Consider the following 19,685-nt stretch of genomic DNA (forward strand, 5'->3'; position numbering starts at 1 on the left):
CAAACTCCACACCCGAAAAACAATCCAGTGAAGAAATGGGCAGAAAACATGAATAGACACTTCTCTCAAGAAGACATCCAGGTGGCCAGCAAGCACATGAAAAGATGCTCAATGTCGCTCCTCATCAGGGAAATACAAATCAAAACCACACTCAGATATCACCTCACGCCAGAGTGGCCAAAATGAACAAATCAGGAGACTACAGATGCTGGCGAGGATGTGGAGAAACGGGAACCCTCTTGCACTGTTGGTGGGAATGCAAATTGGTGCAGCCACTCTGGAAAGCAGTGTGGAGGTTCCTCAGAAAATGAAAAATAGACCTACCCTATGACCCAGCAGTAGCACTGCTAGGAATTTATCCAAGGGATACAGGAGTACTGATGCCTAGGGGCACTTGTACCCCAATGTTTATAGCAGCACTCTCAACACTAGCCAAATTATGGAAAGAGCCTAAATGTCCATCAACTGATGAATGGATAAAGAAATTGTGGTTTATATACACAATGGAATACTACGTGGCAATGAGAAAAAATGAAATATGGCCTTTTGTAGCAACGTGGATAGAACTGGAGAGTGTGATGCTAAGTGAAGTAAGCCATACAGAGAAAGACAGATACCATATGGTTTCACTCTTACGTGGATCCTGAGAAACGTAACAGAAACCCATGGGGGAGGGGAAGGAAAAAAAAAAAAAGAGGTTAGAGTGGGAGAGAGCCAAAGCATAAGAGACTGTTAAAAACTGAGAACAAACTGAGAGTTGATGGGGGGTGGGAGGGAGGGCAGGGTGGGTGATGGGTATTGAGGAGGGCACCTTTTGGGATGAGCACTGGGTGTTGTATGGAAACCAATTTGACAGTAAATTTCATATATTAAAAAATAAATAAAAAATAAAAAAATAAAACAAAACAAAACAAAACAAAAAGAATACAAACACTAATTCAAAGGGATACATTTATCCCTATGTTTATAGCAGTATTATTTACAATAGCCAAATTATGGAAGTAGCCCAAGTGTCCATCAGAATATGAATGGGCAAAGAAGATGTGAGATTCCATGCATATATATATATATATATATATATATATATGTGCAATGGAATATTATTTGGCCATAAAAACAATTCTTGCCATTTGCAATGACATGAACAGAGCTAGAGAGTAGAATGCTAAGCAAAATAAGTGAGAACAAGACGAATACCATACTATTTCACCCATACATGGAATTTAAGAAACAAAAGAAATGACAAAGGAAAAAGAAAAGAGACAAACCAAGAAAAAGACTCTTATCTGTAGAGAACACGCTGATGGTTACCAGAGGGAAGGTGGGTGGGGAGACAGGTAAAATAGGTGATTGGGATTAAAGAGTACACTTAACATGATGAGCACTGAGTAATGTATATAATTGTTGAGTCATTACATTGTGTACCTGAAACTAATAGAGCACTGTATGTTAACTATACTGGAGTTAAAATTAAAAACCTTCTAAAAAAATATTTTGAACTGAATGGAATTGAGAGCACATGTCAAAATTTGTGGGATGCAACCAAAGAAATACTTTGAAATTTATAGCATTAAATCCTTATATTAGACAACAAGAAAGGTATAAAATAAATAATCTAAACTTTTACCTAGAGAGCTAGAAAAAGAAGAGCAAATTAAACCAAAATAAGAATATAAAAAACATAAAGAGTGCAAATCAGTAAGACAATGGCAATATCAACAAAACAAAAAATTGTTTCATTGAAAAAGATTGATGAAATCTATGAATCCAGAGCAAGATGGACAGAGAAAAGACAGAAAATATAAATTAATAATATCATTAAAGAAAGAGACATCACTACAACTCCTATAGACATTGAAGGGATAATAATAAAATATTATGAATAAATTTTATGGAAATAAATTTGGAAATTAAGATAAACTAGCCAAATTTACTAGAAGATGTAACTTATAGCACAAGAACTATAAAATGTGAATAGCCACATATCTGTTTAAGAAATTGAATTTATAATTAAAACTTTCACACAAAGAGAACTCCAGTCCAAATAGTTTCACAGATGTGTTCTAACATTTCTGAGTAGGAAATAATATCAATTCTAAACACACTTTCAGAATAGAGAGGAAAAGGGGGACACTTCCTAACTGACTTTATGAGGTCACCATAACCCTGATATCAAAAGCTGACAAGGACATTGAAAAAATAAATTATAGACCAATATCCTTCCTAAGCCAAGATGCAAAAGTCCTTAACAGATATTAGCAAATTGAATCAAACAATATATAAAAAGGATAATACATCAAGACCAAGTGGGGGGATGTTCCAGGAAGGCAAGATGGGTATATTAATAAATCAATAGAAGTCAGCACATTAACAGAAAAAGAAAAAATATGATTAGTTCAAGAAATTCAGAAAATGATTTGACTAAATTCCAACATCCATTCATGACAAAAATAGAAGCTCTCAACAAACTAGGCATGAAAGAAAACTTCCTCATCCTGATAAAAGCCATCTCTATAGCTAACATCATACAACAAAAGTAAAATACTGAATGTACTTCCCCCTACCATCAGTAATAAGGCAAGGGTATCTGTCTCACTACATGTATTCAGCATTGTACTGGAGATCTTAACCAGGGCAAAAAGGAAAGATTAAAAAAAAAAAAAGAAGAAGGATTGGAAAAGAGAAGTAAAACTATCTTTATTCACAGAAGATGTAGCTGTATACACAAATAATCTGATTCCAAAGGAATCTACCAAACACTATTAAAACTAATAAGTGAATTTAGCAAGGACACAGCACATAAAGTAACTAAAAATCAATTGTATTTCCATATACCAGGAATAAAAATTGTCAAATGAAATATAAAACTTCATATTTATGTTTACAATGGCATTACAAAGCATAAAATACTGAGGACTAGGTTTATCAGAACATGTGTAACATCCCTATACTAAAAACTAGAAACTACAAAACATTGTTGAAACAAATGAAGAAAACATAAATAAATGGAAAGATACACCATGTTCATGACTGATAAGACCCAGTGTTGTTAAGATGTCATTTTTTCCCAGTTTTTCTAAAGATCCAAAGCAATTCCCCCAAAGCAATCTACAGATTTATTGTAATCCCTGTCAAAATACCAACAGCATTTTTTTGAAAACTAGAACAAACAACCCTAAAATTTATTTGGAATCTCAAAAGACCCTGAATAGCCAAAGCAATCCTGAAAAAGAAGAAAATAGAGGTATAAGAATCCCAGATTTCAAGATACACTACAAACCTATAGTAATCAAAACAGTACTGGCACAAAAACTGATAAATAGATCGATGGAACAGAATAGAGAGTCCAGAAATAAACCCACACTTATATAGTCAATTAATTTATGACAAAGGAGGCAAGAACATACAAAGGGGAAAAAGTCTCTTCAACAAATGGGAGTGGGAAAACTGGATAGCTACAGGCAAAAGAATGAAACTGGACCACTTTATTACACCATACACACAAAAATAAACTGAAAATGAATTAAAGACCTGAATGTGAAACTTGAAACCATAAAACTCCTAAGAAGAAAACACAGACAACAATCTCTTTGACATCAGCCATAGGAACATTTTTCTAGATACATCTCCTGAGGCAAGGGAAACAAAAGCAAAATTAAACTGCTGGTACTACACCAAAAATAAAAAGCTTCTTCACAGTGAAGGACCATCAATGAAACAAAAAGACAACTCACCAAATAGGAGAAGATAGTTGTAAATGATATATCCTATAACAGGTTAATATCCAAAATATACAAAACTTCTACAACTCAGCACCAAAAAACAATCTGATTAAAAATGGGCAGAAGACATGAACAGATATGTCTCCAAATATGGCATACAGATGACCAACAGACACATGAAAAGATGCTCAACATCCTTCATCATCAGGGAAATACAAATCAAAACTACAATAAGGTATCACCTCATACCTGTCAGAATGGCTAAAATCAAAACACAAGAAACAAGCATGGGCAAGGATGTGGAGAAAAACCCTCATGCACTGTTGGTAGGAGTTGCAAACTGGTGCAGCCACTATGGAAAAATAATGTGGACATTTCTCAAGAAATTAAAAATAGAATTACCATATGATCCAGTAATTTCACTGCTAGATATTTACCCAAAGAATATGAAAGCACTAATTTGAAAAGATAGACACACCCCTATGTTTACTGCAGCATTATTTACAATAGCCAAGATATGGAAACCCAAGTGCCCATCCATAGATGAATAGAGACGATGTGGTATGTTTGTATACATGGAATATCAGCCAAAGAACAAAGTCTTGCCATTTGCAACAACCTGGATGGATTTAGAGGATATTGTGCTAAGTGAAGTAAGTCAGAGAAAGACAAATACCATATGATTTCATTCATATGTGGAATTTAAGAAACAAAACAAATGAGCAAAGAAAAAAAAGACAAAAAACTCAGACTTAAATATAGAGAACAAACTGGTTGGGGGGGTGGGGGGGTGGGGGGGTGGGGGGTGGAGGGATGGGTGAAATAGGTGAAGGGGATTAAGAGTGCACTTACTCTGATGAGCACTGAGTAATGTATAGAATTGTTGAGTCACTATATTGTATACCTGAAACTAATATAGTACCGTATGTTAATTATACTGGAATAAATATTTTTAAAATGTAGTGGGAAGAGGGGTGCCTGGGTGGCTCAGTTGGTTAAGAGACCAACTTTGGCTCAGGTCATGATCTTGCAGTTTGTGAGTTCGAGCCCTATCGTCAGGCTCTGTGCTGACAGCTCAGAGTCTGGAGCCTGCTTCTAATTCTGTGTAATGCCAATTAAAATCCCAGCAAGTCTTTTTGTTTGCTTTTGTTCTTTGTTTTTTTGTTTTGGTAGAAACTGTCAAGCTGATACTAAAATTTAGATAAAAATAAAAAGGAACTACAATAGTGAAAACAATCTTGAGGGGCACCTGGGTGGCTGAGTCCATTAAACATCTGACTTGGGCTCAGGTCATCATCTCATTGTTCATAAATCAGTGCCCCGCCTGGGCCTTTCTGCTGTCAGCACAGAGCCTGCTTTAGATCCTTGCTCTCCCTCTCTCTCTGCCCCTCCCCCACTTGCACTCTCTGTCTCTGAAAAAATAAATAAAACTTAAAAAAAAAAAACCTTGAAAAAAATACAAAGTTGGAGAACTTAAATTCCCTACTTTCAAGAGTAAATTTAAAACCAAAGTAATTAGGACAGTTGGTAGTGACATAAGGATAGACAAATAGATCAACTGCGCAGAAGTAAGATTCCGCATATAGAGTCACTTGGTTTTCTATAAAGGCACCATAGCAAATCAACAGGGAAAGGAAAGCCTTTTCTACAAATGATGCTGGATTAACTATTCAGCAAATCAATGAACCCCAAGTACTACCTATACCATATACTAGACTTAACCTTGAGATGAATCATAGACCTGAAGGTTTCCTAAGCCTCTTTAAGGAAAGTTAGAAGAATACCTTTGTGAGCTTAGGATAGGCAAAGTTTCTTGTTGTCGTTGTTTTGTTTTGTTTCATTTTGTTTTTTAAGCAGCAGATAGTAAGCAGTAACCACAAGAAAAAGAATTTGCAAAATTAGACTTCTCCAAAGCAAAAACTGCTCAGCTTTCTTCTGGTCTGAGGCAGACTTACTTCTTTTCTGACAAACGATTTGTAACCAGAGTATTTAAAGAAATCCTTAGAATCAGTAATAAAAAAACCCCACAAGCCCATATAAAAATTGAACAAGGAGTTATACAGACACTTCACAAAAGAAGATATGCAAATGATCTGCATGCACATGAAAATATGCTTAATATCACTAGCCATAAGAGAAATGCAAATTAAAACCACACTGAGATTCTCTTTCACTTTGTAAGGTGGCTAAAATAGAAAAGAACACCAAATATTAGCAAGAATGTATATTTGCTGACACAATCTTTTCAGATAAATGTTTGGCTCTTTCTCACCAAGTTAAACATGTATCTATCCCATGACCCAGAAATCCATTCCTAGGTATTTATCCAGAGAAATGAAAACATATGTCCACAAAAACGCCTCTATAAGAATATTCATAGCTGCGTGAGTCATGATTGCCAAAATCTGGAAACTCCAACATCTACCACAGGAGAACAGACAAGCACGTTCCTAAGTGTAATCTGCTTAGCAATAAAAAGAAATCAATTACTGAAACCTGCAAGCAACTGGATGAATCTCAAAAATATTAAGTGGAACAAAAGAAGTCTGACATCAAAGAGTACAAAGCATATTATAATTCCATTTTTAAAAGTCTAACATAATCAATGGTGATAGAAATCCAGACAACATTTGTCTCTGGCAAAGACTTGGGGGGCTTTAGGGAACATTTTGAAGTGATAGTAATATTCTAGATCTTGTGTGCTTTGTTTTAGGGTTTGGATTAATTGGGTATGTACATTTGCAAAACTCACCAAACACTTAAGATCTGTGCATTTCTTTATATGTAAATTATAGCTTAAAAAGAAACAAGAAACCATTGAGTATCTGCTATATATCAGGCATTGTTCTAGGTGCTAGTGATAGAACTGTACACAAACTGACAGAAACACCTCTGCCCTTGTGAAGGTTAATTCTAGATTATGTAAACAAACTTCTGATGTGCTAAACTGAAGCATGCAATTACAGGTTTACCCCTGCCCGGAAAAAGAGGCTCAAGGTATCACACCTCCTCGGCCCTCCCCATTAGCCACCTTACTACACTGGTGGCCAATGGCCTTGTGAGAGACAGGCCAGCCCACCTGTTGGGAAGTGGTGTGTCGGCATTCGGCATTTCCCATAGGACAAGATGTACTAACTGAACTGAAGACCTTTCTGGGCCATATTTCATTTCTGTGTAAAGCAGCATTCATTCAATTACATGCCTTGGGTTGGATTCACGGGAACAGGCTTGGTTTGGGCCTAGGGTGCAGGGGAGGCAGCAGTGAGGCTGCTGCAGAATCTGTGATCTTATCCGTGGGCAGAAGCTGGGCCCTACGCTGACCTATTAAGGGTGTGCTTTTACCAAGCGCTTTGGGCAGACTTGAGGGAGTACAGACGGCTAAGACAGGAGTTTAGGGCCAAGTTGCACACTGGCAACTCCAGCCAGCCTAGGGGCTGTCAGCCTTTTGTGGACTAGCTAGGCTCTTTGTTTCACCTCCTTGTTTTCCCTTTGGCATAGCCAACTCCAACACAGCTTTGGCTGAGAAAGTTAACAAGGTGACCTGAGAAGGTAAGAAGTCATTGTGGAGACATGTCTTTGTTTTAGTTCACCCCAGAAAGCTACTTGATAATATACTATTAGAAGGCAGAGTGCCAAGATGCAGTATGAATATATTGTGGAGGGTGCTAAAATGGGTGAGGGTGGGAAGTTGCTAGTAGGAATGACCAAGGTGATTTTCAGGGTTCTTTCTAGATGTCAACAATGTGTGATGTTGGATGCCTTCTTTTTCTACTAAGAATTTGACAAAGTTTTATTACTACTAATATTTACATAATGACTTCTATTTTATAAAGCACATTTCTTATAATAATCACAGCTAGCTTTATTGATTGTTTGTGTTGGGGAGGGCTATCTTAGGTTCCCCTAGAAGTAGACTCTGTAAAAAGAATTCAAGAGTGAGGTGCCTGGGTCGCTCAGTTGGTTGGGCAGCTGAATTCAGCTCAGGTCATAATCTCATGGTTCGTGGGTTCGAGCCCTGCATCAGGCTCTGTGCTGACAGCTCAAAGCCTGGAGCCTGCTTCGGATTCTGTGTCTCCCTCTCTCTCTGCCTCACTCCTGCTCATGCCCTGTCTCCTTCTCTCCCAAAAATAAACATTAAGAAAAATTAAAAAAAAAAAATTCAAGTGCAAATTAAGCCTCTCCCAATTCATTTGGAAGATAGACGAAAATTGGTAGAGGAGCAGGGAAGTGAGACAGGGAGGAAAAGTCAGCCAATAAAAGGTGCATTTGGGGGCCAATTCCCACTGGAAGAACATGAGACAATACCTGAGTTATCCTACCTCAGAGGGAAGGTTACTGGGTCATTTATGTAACTATCATTATACATCGGTTGAGGGCTGTTTCTTGGAGGGACACTCATTCTCTGGCATATTGAGCCCGCCTCTTGGACAGCAGAGCTGGTCGGGCAGCAAGAACATGCCCTCAGAAAAGAAATGCAGATATCGGCAATTGGAAGTGGAGCTGGCGATCCCTGAACAGTAAGATTGGTGGGAGACCAATGGCATGTGTTATGCAGCACTGTGCTAAATACTTCATACGCATTTTTGACTGAACAGTCACAACAACTCCATGACTTGGTATCATGGCTTCCATTTTAAGAAGAGGCAGCTAGGACACAGAGAGGTTCAATAGCTTCATCAAGGTTGAATGAGGGATGGAGAGTTGGAACTTCTGACCCCAGAACTCATTCTTACTGTGCTGTTCTGTGTTGTGTTTCTTAATTCCTTTATCTCCACACTAAACAAGAGACATTTCTCTTCATTTTATTACATAAGGAAATGGAGGCTCACCAGGTATCAGACAACTTGCTTGCAGTCTTCCCATGAGCTGGAAGGAGAGCCCAGGCTGCCCTCTGAAGCCCACATACATCCCCAAAATGCCCTGTCTGGCTATGAGCTTTATGCTCCTCATTTGCCTGCCTCCTCACTAAGGACTGTGGTTTTTCTTATGCTCTAGTCTTTGGAAGGTTTTATTTATAACTCCCTCTAAACGGGCTTCCCGAAAAACCCATCGTTCCATACAGCATTGCTTAGAGCTAATTGCTCAGGCAGCCTCTTTCATCAGCCTCAACTTAGGGAGAATTTACTTGATTTACTTGCTTTCAATTTCTAAGCCTTCGTTTGTTTGCTTCCTTAAACAAATTAGACCTCAAGTCTTTGAAGATGGACTATCAGAGAGGATATACTCTGCATTCAGCATAAAAATTAAGCGAAGTCTAAGATCAGGTGTTTAGAAAGAGATATTTTGGTCACATTTGATCACAGTAAGCTAATCTTTTTCTGTGCTTAAATTTTCCCTTTGAACTCAGAGGAAAAATACCTTCTTGAGCCGCTAAGACCACCTGGTTTGACCCTAGCATTCCTGTAGATGTCTGAGCCACAGCTAATTAGATAGCAGACAGGAAGATCTTATTCTACATACAAAAGCCCAGCAAATATAAGGGTGAGAATTCTGACAGAGCCAAAGAAATCAGGAGACACCGTAGAATAATACTCCCCCAAAATGGCCCAAAGAAGGCCTCATCCATGGCTTGAATTCTTCCACATAACCAAAGGAGAATTAATTTAGTTCTCCAGGTTTCCATCCCACTGGAGGTTAGCCATTGGCTTTACATCCATATACCTGGCTTTCTATCTCTGTGTGGGGAGATGTGTCAACCACTGAGGTATGCTGCTGAGATACCCTTTCGAGAGAACCTGCTGCAAAGAGGGTAGCTGGCAGGTATCTTCAAGATGCTACAAATTCAGATCTCCTGCAGACTTCACATTGAGGCCATGCTCTCTCTGGTTTGCCTCCAGCCAGGACTGACCATAGTAGAGACACCAAAGCCATAACATTCCTATCAGACATAAAACTCCTATGATAGGAAATATTTCCTCTGGGGCTCCTCATCTGCCTAGGTCTTCTCAGATCTGCTCTGCAGTCTGGGTTCTCCTTCATATCCCTTCTTAACTCTCTTCTTTTAAACATCACATTCTGAAGACAATCCCCACCTACTTCTGCTCCTTCTTCACAAACATTCCCCCAATGAATCTCTAACACATCGAATTCTATTTTGGTGTCCCTACTTGGAGCACTCACGCTTTTACAGTTGGTACATAGAATGGGGTTTTGGAGACTAGCTCACTCACCTCATGGCTAGCAAAAAGAATCCTAGCCCAAATGAAATGTGGTATAAGGATAGTTCCCGGAATAAAGTGGTATGCCTCAAATGCTGAAGGTTTCATGGTCAGTGACCTAGAAAAATGTCCCCATGGAGGAGAATGTCTTTGCCAATGAAGTGATTCAGGCATTTGAAATACATGAGGGAAACAACTCCAAGGCCAGTTGTTACTAAATTGTACTGACACACTGGAGAGGGATAAACAGAAACTTACGGCCATTAACAAACAATTCAGGACTAAGTGTGAGGACTGTACAGCCTCTCTGGAAACTTACACAGTCTCTCATCTCCTACAATGGAATAAAGATCATAGATGAAGAGTCTGGATCTAACAGTTTCTTAGAGCTCCAGAGACAATTAAATGCTCAACCAAGACAAGGCCATTATGCTAAGGTCTGGGCCCTAGCTGGGAAAACTTTGGACCATGAAACTTTGGATGGGGGGCATCTGGGAGGATACCCCTCCAAATTTTACTTATGTCCTGGCAGATCGTAAAAGAAGGAGTTTTAAAATTCAGAAGGAAAGAATACTAGAATCAGTAGTTTATGTGAGATCAGAAGACCCACCAGAGGGACTGTATTGCATTGGAGAGTTCAGAGGACACAGTCTTCATCAGGACCATCAGGAATATGCTACGAAGTTCAGTAGTGGCAGGACACAGCTGGGCTTACTGATAGCAATGGGAAGTGGAGCCTGGAAGTAATAGAGGCCAGGTGGCAGCACTGGACCACTAGAGCTAGGGGGCTGCAATTACCATAATGCCTGGAAATGTCAGAGAGGCAGCCAAGGGCCCTTGACCACAGAGAATTGTGGAGATGGTCAGGGGAACGTGACTAAATAGGCAAGAAGCCAAATGTACTGCTTAGTACAATCAGAAGAGGAAAAGAATAGAGGAGAGGGAGACTAAAGGCAGTTACCTCAATAGAAGGTCATGATCATTTACTCAGTGAGTAGCCCTGAGACAGTTTTCTGATTTGAAATCCAATGACTGAAGAGGTGGCCATATCTCCAGGAGAAGGGCCCTGCAACGTGATGGCAAGTATAAACTACAATGACTTCCTCAGCCCTGCCTCAAAAACACCTATGGCTATGTACTTGGGTGACTGCGCTGTGGGAAAATGTATATTCAGACACTTCAAGAAGTATTAGACACAGAGTCTGAGTTGACATTGACACCCAAAGACCCCAAATATTTTCACAGTCCCATAATGAATGGAGACCTGGCTAGTCTGGTTTACAGTAGGCTCAAGGGTCCACGGAACCATACTTGGCAATTGGAGTACTGACCTCCTGGACTGTGGGTAAGTAAGAGTGAGAATAGTGGGGAAAGGTCAACTGGAAGCCTCTGAAGTAAATAAAAACAGTATCCCATTCAAAGTCTTTTTTTAGAAGGCAGTGGATGGATGACTGGAGACTACCACAACCTCAAATAGTAGGTCTGATTACAGTGCTGTTTCAGACATGGTATCTTTGCTACAGCTGATTCATAAGGTCTCAGAGGCAGATGGTTTAAGGCTGTTGACTTGGCTTCTTCATTATTTCTACTCCAATCAAAAAAAAAATCAGAAAATCAGAAACAGTTTATTTTTACATGAACAGACAACAGTATTTATTTCATGTTGCTCCAGGGCTGTGTTAACTTTCCCATTTGCTCTCATAATACACCTGAATGGTTCTGGTGTATCAGAAGGAAAGAATTCTAGCATTTCTGTGGAAATGGCAGCCATGGAAGTACTCCAGTCAGATCTCCTTTCAAGAAAAGCAGCAATGAGCAGAGTAGTTCCTGGTTCCTGGGCAGCTTCAGGCTATCACCTTGTTTCTAATGCAGCATTCATTTTGTGGCCTTGCTTTCCATGGGCTCCTGCTAGCCAGTGACCAAGCACGGGAAGGAGCTGAGAGCTGGACCATACCTGCTCCAGGTGGAACTCCTGTAATGGGCAGTGTTTGCACAGGGGCCCCTCTTGGTCTGGCTGAGAAGTTATCAGAGTTTCACCAACATTGAAACCTTCTCCTATTCAGTTCTCCCCTCTTCCCTCTCCTTGAACAGCTATTAGCCCTGCACAGGGATCTGAAGGCTCTCTCTGCTCACTCCTGCTCCCTCTCCCCTGCCCCTTTTATAAACATTTCCCTTCTGCATTTTTTATTCTGGTTGGGATCTACTTCTTAGAGGACCCAAAATGGCACAGGAGGCCATAGAAAAAGGCAAATATAATTCCTCCACAAAACAAAACAAAACAAAACAAACAACAACACATGTATTGCTGGATGGAGAAGTGATTATTGGGCAGGATTTTCAGATATACACTTTACACTTTCTGGACATTCTCAAAATTGCAAGGAAACAAGAATAACTGTCTTGGAAAAAATCTTTAGCCCAAAGCTATTTTCAAGTGTCTTCATAATTCCAAGTTCTATTAACTTGTGTGGAAGCTCTTATATTTGTCAGATCAAATTCTTGTTCTCTGCCCAATTTGGAAGTTTGCCTTCTGAGTGGCAAAGCACAATAACTGAACTTATTGTCCTGAATGTTGATTGGAAGAGGACTGGCCCAAATCTTATTTCTCCCCAGTCTCTCTGGGATCACTAAGGGCAGCACTCCTCTTGACTTTCAGAGGAGGTCATGAAAAAGCATTAGCACTTTGCGCTTTATAGCTTGTCTTGATGGACTGCAGAGCACCTCCTTATCCATCATCTTATTTTCAACTGTGCACCTACCAGGTGAAGGAGAGTCTCTGGTAGCACCTTTTTTTTTTTTTTAAAGCAATTGGATGATTTGCCACTTCTGTCTTAGTATATGCTTGAAAGTAAGATATACAGTTGACTCTTGAACAACATGAATTTGAATTGCACGAATTCACATATATGTGGATTTTTAAAAATACAATACTGTAAATGTATTTTCTCTTCCTCATGATTTTCTTGTCTCTAGCTTTCTTGATTGTAAGAATACAGTATATAATACATATACAAAATATGTGTTAAACAATTGTTTATATTATCATTGAGGCTTTCATCAATAGTAGGCTGTTAAGTTTTGAGGAGGCAAAAGTTTCAACTGGCGGGAGTGGGGGTGCCCCAAATCCTGCAGGTGTTCAAATGTCAACTGTAATTGTAAATTTAATTACTGAAACTAGAGAGGCCAAACCAAAAAAGTGACATCCCCTGCCTTTGGTAGAAGAAACATAAACCAAGCCATATGGGAAATGGTTGAGCAACAAACTGATGCTAAAAATAGGTCAGAAAGAAAAGAAGACTCTACTCTTTGCTTGTAAAAGAAGCACCAAGTGCTCTCCCTACAACAGACCATCTTCTTGTGTCTGTATCTTTTTAATAACTGGCTGGAAGACTGCCGAAACTACATTCATATTTCTTCTCCCAAATCAATAAATGAAAGAAGAAAATATCTATGACTTGGTTGAAGCAAATCTTCTATCAAATGTGACTCATTACATGAATGGGGGAAATGAGGCTGGATTAAAATGGCCTTCATTACAATACTAATAGTAATAATTATTACTAATTATTACTATTTATTACTAATTATTACTATTACTAATAATTATTACAATACTAATAGTTACAGTTGCTGAATGTGTTCAACAAGCCATGAGCTTTCCACACAATTCTCTCACCCCACAAAGATCCTACAAAGTCAGTATAATTTCTCCCACTGGACAGGGGAGATCCCTAAGACCTAGAGATGCCTGGTAAATTTCCTGGGGTCAACCAACTGGGACAAGGCAGAACCCAGGTGGGTCGATGCATGTCCAAAGCTACTCCATCCTCTCACCTTCCTCTCTTCAGGCAAGAAAGACATGGGGGAAGGGAAGGGAGAGGCTGGGGTAAGATGGTTTTCAGAGCAATGGCAGACCCTTGTAATGAACAATATCAGACTTTGCACAATGAATTTTCTAACAGCTGGAAAGAATGAGAGCAACACTAATAATTGTAGGGATACTTTAAGATCTTGTGAATAATCTTGGTGGGGAACATTAAAAAACAAGATGAATTCTTCCTTTTCTAAACTCCTCTGCACTTCATTTGAGCACATCATTTGGAGCATATTAGGGCTCAATAGACATTTTGAACCAATAAATAAATTTGTACCTCTATTAAAATAGCATTGGCTTTTTACCTTGTGCTGTAGGTATTTCTGTGTGCTTTAAATCTCCCCTCCTAGATAGTGTCTTAATATCAATAGCCTCTAGCATTTATGTAGAAATTTATGGTAAAATTTTGTGTACATCATTTTACTCAGAGCAGTTCTATGAGGTTTGAAAGGAAGGCATTCTTCTCCACATTTTAAGGACTTTGAGACTCAGAGAGAAAGGATTTGCTCAAAGTCACATTCCTAGCAAGGGGGAAAGTTTGAGCTTGAATTAACAATTTCTAATTTCACATGTTTTTCTTTCAAATATACAGAGTCCTCTTATGGAAAACTGTCCCTCTAATTCATCATTGCAGTGTGACATAGCCAAGCCCTACACCTTACTCATGATAATGTTCCATAGTATCTGTTGGGTCATTTTTATGAATGAGTGACTGGAGGAGGAAAGGCATGAATGAAACCCTTCTAAGAAATGGGTGAATGAGGTTTGCATTTGGGCAATTTGACTTTCAGATCTGGGTGGAAAGTGTTCTAGTAAATTCCTCTGTATACTCACACTTAAATAAATGTCCTCCCAGATGTCCTCAAAGGAGACAGTTTTACCACACTTTCTAGTTGAAAAATATTCGTGTTTGGTCCTTCCAGAGGCCATAAATCTCTTTAATCAGTGCCTAATGGTCTTGGGGATGACTCTGAGCAAGTATCCCATTAATTGAAAGCAGAATGTTGTCATCTGCCACAGGGATTTCTCATCATGTTTCATCAGATTCAAAACAGAACCCTGTTTGGAATTCTTTTTTGAACAGTGTAATTACACCACATCCTATGGTGTTTGGAAGTAGTGCTCACAATTAGCATTTCTGTCATGAGTGGGAAGTGATCCATGCTAAATAGGAGCTGGGCCAGATGGGTCTTGCTAAGACCCTCTCCCCTCCGCCTTCAGCTCCATTAAATTAAGTTGTCCCTACGTGTGTGCAAAAGAATAAATCAATCTTTACTTCTGTGTGTATTAAAGAAATGCATCCGCTTCCATTAATTAAAAGTCAAGTGCTTCTGTTTATAGTGATCAGGATAGAACAGACACTTATGCCAAAGAATTCCAGAGAAGCAGATCCTGGTGAGATGCCACGGTCCTCAGCAGGCTGCGCAGCAAGAGGAGCTCAGACATGAGCTGACCTGTCCTTGTCCTGGAAGGTAAGGGGCAGCATCCTAGCGAGTCTGGGGCCTCTAGCCCCTATTGCCAAGTGGCCCCTACTTGGGAACATGGCTGATACTCTCCAGGGGCACATAGAACACAAGGCCCTGCCTGATGAACAGCTGCCATTGGGTCTGCTGGTCATGTGTAGCAGCAAACACTTTATCTTGGGATCCGCATTTTCCTCCTGACTTTGAAACTTGTTTCTTATCTACCTTTTCACTTCAAATTCCTCCCCTACTCCCAACAAATATAGACATAGGCACTCAGAGTTCTGTTTCCATTCTTCCCTTCTTTACTTGAAGCTGTTCCTAAGTCATGTCTCAACCATTTACACCTTAGTAAGAAGTTCAGCCAATGTTTGGCTCCCCATGTATATTATGTTATATATTGTATGTATATGTATATATAGCATATACTATGTGTATATATATATGTGTATATATATAGCATATATACACATATATATAGTATATATATAAACATACATATAAGCTTAGTTCCTCATTATAGGAAGAAAGGTTTTGTGCCTAGAAAATTTTTTAGACTTCTTTCTTATATATCGGTATAATTTTCTGTCATAAAATAAATCTCATAATAGACAGGGGAAAGTTTTTAAATAAAAGGTAAAAGAATTTGACATCAATCCTATCCCTCAGAAGCGACCACCTTAAATATTTAGATGTATTTTTTTAATCTCTTTCCACTTATAAAATTGTAAAATATTTGCTGATTACAAAAAAAGTAGAGAGGGGTGCCTGGGTGGCTTAGTCGGTTGAGTGTCCGACTTCAGCTCAGGTTGTTATCTTAGGGTTCATGGGCTTGAGCCCTGTATCGGGCTCTGTGCTGATAGCTCAGAGCCTGGAGCCTGCTTTGGATTCTGTCCCCCCTCTCTGCCCTCCCCCACTCACACTCTGTCTCTCTCTGTCTCTCAAAAGTGAATAAACATTAAAAAAATTTTTTTTTTAAAGTACAGAGAAATTCTTATTCTCTTGTTTTAGGCATAATTCCAACAAGCTTGGTTTCATTTCTCAGTCCATAGATTAGAGAAAGCGATTTTAAAACAGGGAGATTAACAGGGGAAAACACCAAGTAAAAAAGAATTGAGACTCCTCAACTCTCCTATGTTTATCCTTTTGCAGGCTGATGAATGAGAAAAACAGAATCAGACAAAAGAACTGGGGGCAAATGGTTCCTTGTATACAACTTGAAACCGAATCATCAAGAAGGCAACCGACTGAATGGGAGAGGATATTTGCAAATGATATACCCAAAAGGGGGTTCATATCCAAAATATATCAAGAACTTGTACAACTCAACACCAAAAAAACAATCCAATTAAAAAATGGGCAGAGGAGGGGTGCTTGGGTTGCTCAGTCATTGAAGTGTCAGACTCAATTTCAGCTCAGGTCAGCATTTCATGGTTCTTGAGTTCAAGCCCTGCTTTGGGCTCTGCACTGACAGTGTGAAACCTACTTGGGGTTCTCTCTCTGCCCCTCCTCCTGCTCTCTCTCTCTCAAAATAAATAAACATTTTTTTTAAATGGGCAGAGGAACTGAATAGATTTTTTTTCCAAGAAGATATACGGATGTCCAAGAAACACATGAAAAGATGTTTAACATCACTCATCATCACGGAAACGCAAATCAAAACCACAATGAGATATCACCTTACACCTGTCAGAATGGCTAGAATCAAAAAGATAAGAAATAACAAGTGTTAGTGAGGATTTGGAGAAAATGGAACCCCTATGCACTGTTTGTGGGAATGTAAATTGGTGCAGCCACTGTGGAAAACAATATGAAGATTTCTCAAAGAAATAAAAACAGAAATACCATATAATCCAGTAATTCCACTACTTGGTATCTATCTAAAGACAATGAAAATGCTAATTCAAAAAAATATATGTACCCCTATGTTTATTGCAGCATTATTTACAATATCCAAAATATGGAAGCAATCTAAGTGTCCACTGACAGACTAATGGAAAAAAATGTGCATATATATATATATATACACACATATGTGTGTGTGTATGTGTGTGTGTGTGTATGTGTGTGTATATATATATATATATATATATATATATATAATGCAATATTACTCAGCCATAAGGAAGAATGAGATCTTGCCATTTGTAACAACATGGATGGAACTAGAAGATATAATGCCAAGTGAAATAAGCCAGACAGACAAAGATAATTACCATATGACTTTGCTCATAAGTGTAATTTAAGAAACAAACAAAAAAAAATGACAAATAAAGAGGAAAAAAAAGACAGACAAAAACCAGACTCGTAAATACAGAGAACTGATGGTTACCAGAGCAGAATTGGGTGGGAGGATGGGTAAAATAGGTGAAGGGGGGGGGGGTTAAGAATACACTTATCATGATGAGCACTGAGGAAAGTATAGAATTGTTGGATCATTATATTGTACACCTGAAACTAATATACCACTGTATGTTAATATAATTAATAAACAAAATAAATTAAAAATTTAAAAATAAACTAGAGAGGGTTGCAAGGGTTGCGATAAATTTTAGCAACCTTTCCATTGCAATTCAGGTCTTTGGAAATGTTAACATTGGGAAGAAATAATACTCGATGTATGCTGCGTTTATAATTTAGTTAGCTCTTTGACAAAATTTGTCTTTGTAACAAGTGTGTGAACCCCAGTAGGCAAACATTTTGCTTAAGAACAAGAAAACTGAGTCCCAAATAGGCTTCAGTGTCTTGCCTGGGTTGGCCAAGCAGTGGTTCTTCTGGCTCCTCACCTTGCCTGTTTCCTGCCTGACAATGCCACCTTCCTTTCCTGGAACCCTTCCCTGGAGACTTGTGCCTGGGCACTATAAGGTCAAAGCTAAGAACACTGATTTGACAAAGGTGACTTCTCTATGTGGTCGTTAGAGCACACACCTGAGGGTCAGACAGCTCAGGTTTGACTCCAGGCTCCTTCACTTACTAGCAGTGTGACCCCTTTGACCCTTGATTTTTCATATCTGTAGCATGTGGTTAATATCCGACCTACATCGTAGGGTTACTGGCATAATTAAGGAGTTAATTAACATAAAGTATTTAGACAAATACTTAGTGCTAGGCAGTAAGTACAATATACCAGCACCCCACCTATGACAAAATAGATGTGAATTTAGGGGAAAAAATTATGGTTTAAAGTGAGTGATTTAAAGAATGAATAATGCATTTGTGCATTTCATAGATTATTTTAATGCTGTTGTCCTATTTTACTGTTAAGTAGGTTTTGTTCCAATTTAAAATAGTTTATTTTTTAAAAGTTAGCTTTATGGCTCAACAAATAAACTATTTATGTTTGAGCTCCACCAAATTAGTATAGTCTGTCCATGATTTTGATTTATGGTGTGATTCAAGTCCCTGTTTTTATCAAAATTTGGGAACAGTGTTAATGACATATTAGTAAAAGGAAATCTTTTCAGTAAAAAGTTTTAAATACATTAACAAGGGGCATGCTGTACTCCCCATCCCAACCCCCACTCTCAAGCCCCAGAACGGGTCCTGCTTTAGGGAAATGAAGTCACCCCCCCCTTTTTTTTTAATTATAAAAATACCTGGTGCACCTGGGTGGCTTAGCCGATTGAGCTTTGGACTCTTGATTTTGGCTCACGTCATGATCTCATAGTTCATGAGATCGAGCCCCGCGTTGGGCTCTGCACTGAGTAGAGCGTCCTGTGATTCTCTCTTTCCCTCTCTCTCTTATCCTCCCCTACTCTCTCTCTCTCTCAAAAAAGTTAAAACTACCTTTATTTAGGGGTGCCTCGGGATGCTTTATTTAGCCTCCGACTCTTGATTTCAGCTCAGGTCATAGATCTGGTGGTTTGTGGTGTCAAGTCCTGTGTCAGGTTCTGCACTGACAGCATGGAGCTTACTTGGGGTTCTCTCTCTCTCCCTCTCTCTCTGCCCCTTCTTTGCTTGCATGCACATGTGTGCTCTCTATCAAAATAAATAAACTTAAAAAATACCTTTATTTAATACCAACTGTGCAATATTTATAGGAAGCCAAGAAAGGATCCTATTCTAGTGGCAGCTGGGGTGACTGGAAGGGCCACTGGGAAGCTGTCAAAAGCTCACATTTAGTCTTTAGCAAACAAAAATTCTCATGTTATTTGATGCAAAACCCTCCTTTTTTCTGACATGATTCTGGAATGGGCTGGGAGGTTAGGAAAGAAGGATGAGCTGCATGGTGGGAGCCAGTGAAGACATCTTTCTTTTCACGCTTATTATTAAAGCAGCTCCATAGGAATTGTGCCCTTTCTCTCTCTCTGTTCTCTCCTAATTATTTATTTCCATTTATGAACATAATTGCTATGCAATTGTAATACGTGTACTACTTGGCATTCTTTATTTTTCACTGAGAAGCAATTTAAAAATGTTTCCACAAAGTTTTCCCTTTTCTCCTTAAAATTGTGTGATGTTTTATCTT

At 38.9% G+C, this 19,685-nt stretch overlaps 1 long non-coding RNA gene across 1 annotated transcript in view; it reads left to right on the forward strand.

The window, feature by feature from the left end:
• The window catches only part of LOC122221402, a 76,474-nt gene extending 59,958 nt beyond the window's left edge, over window positions 1–16,516 (forward strand). Inside the window, exons 2-3 of the long non-coding RNA XR_006203199.1 lie at window positions 15,096–15,226; window positions 16,370–16,516. This is a non-coding gene — a long non-coding RNA (uncharacterized LOC122221402). The remainder of the gene's footprint in view (window positions 1–15,095; window positions 15,227–16,369) is intronic.
• Window positions 16,517–19,685: the final 3,169 nt, after the last annotated feature.

Source organism: Panthera leo, chromosome A1 (genome assembly GCF_018350215.1).
Source record: "Panthera leo isolate Ple1 chromosome A1, P.leo_Ple1_pat1.1, whole genome shotgun sequence".
Classification (NCBI taxonomy): Eukaryota; Metazoa; Chordata; class Mammalia; order Carnivora; family Felidae; genus Panthera; species Panthera leo.